At 43.3% G+C, this 2,466-nt stretch overlaps 1 pseudogene; it reads left to right on the top strand.

Moving 5' to 3' along the window:
- Nucleotides 1-2,002: 2,002 nt before the first annotated feature.
- LOC136128627 (small nucleolar RNA SNORA18) lies at nucleotides 2,003-2,108 on the top strand (annotated as a pseudogene).
- The last annotated feature ends 358 nt before the right edge of the window (nucleotides 2,109-2,466 follow it).

Raw genomic sequence — 2,466 nt, 5'->3', positions numbered from 1 at the left:
ACACGGATGGATCCCCAGTCCCAGAAGATCCCACGTGCCATGGAGCAGCGAAGCTCGTGAGCCACAACTACCGAGCCTGCGCTCTAGAGCCTGCGAGCCACAACTACTGAGCCCTCAAGCCACAACTACTGAGCCTGCGTGCCTAGAGCCCGTGCTCCACAGCAAGAGAAGCCACTGCAGTGAGAAGCCCGCGCACCGCAACAAAGGGTAGCCCCCACTCGCCGCAACCAGAGAAAGCCCGCGCACAGCAACGGAGACCCAACACAGCCAAAAATAAATAAATAATAAATAAATAAATTTATTTTTTAAAAAAAATAAGAAGAAACCAATTCTGCCATAGGCAACCACAGAGATGAACTTGGAGGATGTGACACTAGGTGAAATAAACCAGCCACAGAAAGACAAATATCTCATGATTCACTTCTATGAGGAAGCTAAAATAGTCAAAGTCATAGGATTGAAGAGCAGAGTGGTGGCTGCCAGGAAGGAGGGGGAGATGGGGGGTTATTAGTCATCGGGCATAAAGTTTTCGGTCAAGCAAGTTGGGTACGTTCTAGAGATCAGCTGTACAACTTTGTGCCTATAGCCCACTGCACTGGACTGTACACGTAAACATTTGTAAGTGGGTAGATCTCAGGTGAAGTGTTCTTACAGCAGTAAAATAAAATTTAAGAGAGAAAGAGACAGAGAGATAGAGATGGCTGTGTGTCTCCAGGCTGTGTGCTTGCTTCTCCCAGGGGCTTTCTCTCTAAGTAGGTCAGTCTCCTTGCTTCTACCCACTCCTATTCCCTGTTCCTCCAGTGTTGCCAATGTCCCAGCACGCTTACTGCCACACCTGACCCAGTTACAGCGCTCTGCCGTCCTCTCCACAGAGCCAGCCTTGGCCCCAGGGGCTTACATCGCCTGAGCCTCCCCTCTTGATACGCATCACCTCAGCTCCTTACGTGACAGCGTGGAGCCACAGTGAGGCTGTTGCTCTGTACCACTCACCTCCACCCCTGCCTCTCCACCGTGATATCCATGAGGCAACTCGACCACAGGCAGCTGTAACACATCATGGTTATTTGCAGCAAGACAGAAGCCTGCCCCAAACCACTGATTTCTAGGAACCTCAGTTTAGATTCCAAGAATAATATTTGTGGCAGACACCATGACGATGCCACGATTGCTGGAAGCTGCATGGCCTTGCAGCTCACAAGACAGTGCCGAGGTTTCTACGTGCTGTCCCTAATTAGGTTCAGCCCCTTCTACCATTTAGTAAATTATTTTTATGGTGAGTGTCGGAGCTAGCTGTACTCTGGAAAAATACTTCTCTAATTCTGGCTCTCGCTCTAGCATAAGCCCCTGGCCTCCACCTTCTGTGAACCACTTTAGGAAAGACAGATTGTCCAGGGATGGGAAAGTGAATCTGCTTGTGTCCATGGTCGGTCGTTTCTATAGGACCGAAGCAAAGGAGGGGATTTTCTGTCTTAGAATCACAGAATAGCCTCCATTATTTGAGCCTTCCTTGTGAAGTCTTGCCGTCAAGAACAAGCATATTAACACATTATTAAATTAATATGTATTATGTACCTCCACGTTACTTGCTGGATCTTAAGACCCTTCCCTTGTTCTAGCAGACTTTAATAGAATAAAATAATGAGCAGAGTAGACCTTAATGTATGTAAGAATTAGGTATATGTTAAAGGATCCATTAGAAAAAAAATGGGTTCTGGACCATTTTACATTAGGAAAATGACTCGTAGTTGGTAGCCAAAAATGATAATAATAAGTTCTTACCTCATATATCTGTCAAAATAAATTTCCAACCGAGTCAAGAGTTAAATCTAGCATATTCTATAAAAGATATTACTTTTCTGTTGGGCAAAGGACTTGCTAATACAAAACATTAAAATAAATTAAAGTGGAAACAAAATGACAGATTGGACATTATAAGAGTTTTGAGCATCTTTATATACCATACTTGGAAATACAAAAAACTTTCTTGAAAAATATATATGCTATTGATATATCAGAAAATAGTGGAAACGCCTCATAGATTAACTGTGTGGTTTCCTTTACTCATAGAACTACCTGTTAGATCTGTGGGAAAGAACTACAAGACAGAGCTGCCAAGTAAACTATGAAAAACCTAACAAACTTTTTATCTTAGGTATTGGCATATCCCAGTGATCTGTACTGTTCTAGGGTGTGATGGCTTAGGAGTGAATATGATTTGAACCTAATACATTTTTAGAGGGTGTCAAATTCAGAACCAGGCAGATCCATCTCCTGACCCTAAACATGATCCTAAAGTAAATCGCTTGAGGAAATTGGATCCCAAAGATTACAGGTGGGGAATTTTGAAGTGTGTCCATATTTCATTGGAGATCAAAGAAGCCTAACTGAAAGAACTGTGGGCTGACTCACATGATAACTTCTTTTTGAAAGGGCTATTTTATCTTGAAGATTATGAGTTTGGAGGAA

Source organism: Phocoena phocoena, chromosome 9 (genome assembly GCF_963924675.1).
Source record: "Phocoena phocoena chromosome 9, mPhoPho1.1, whole genome shotgun sequence".
Classification (NCBI taxonomy): domain Eukaryota; kingdom Metazoa; phylum Chordata; class Mammalia; order Artiodactyla; family Phocoenidae; genus Phocoena; species Phocoena phocoena.
This window is presented reverse-complemented; position numbering and strand designations above follow the sequence as displayed.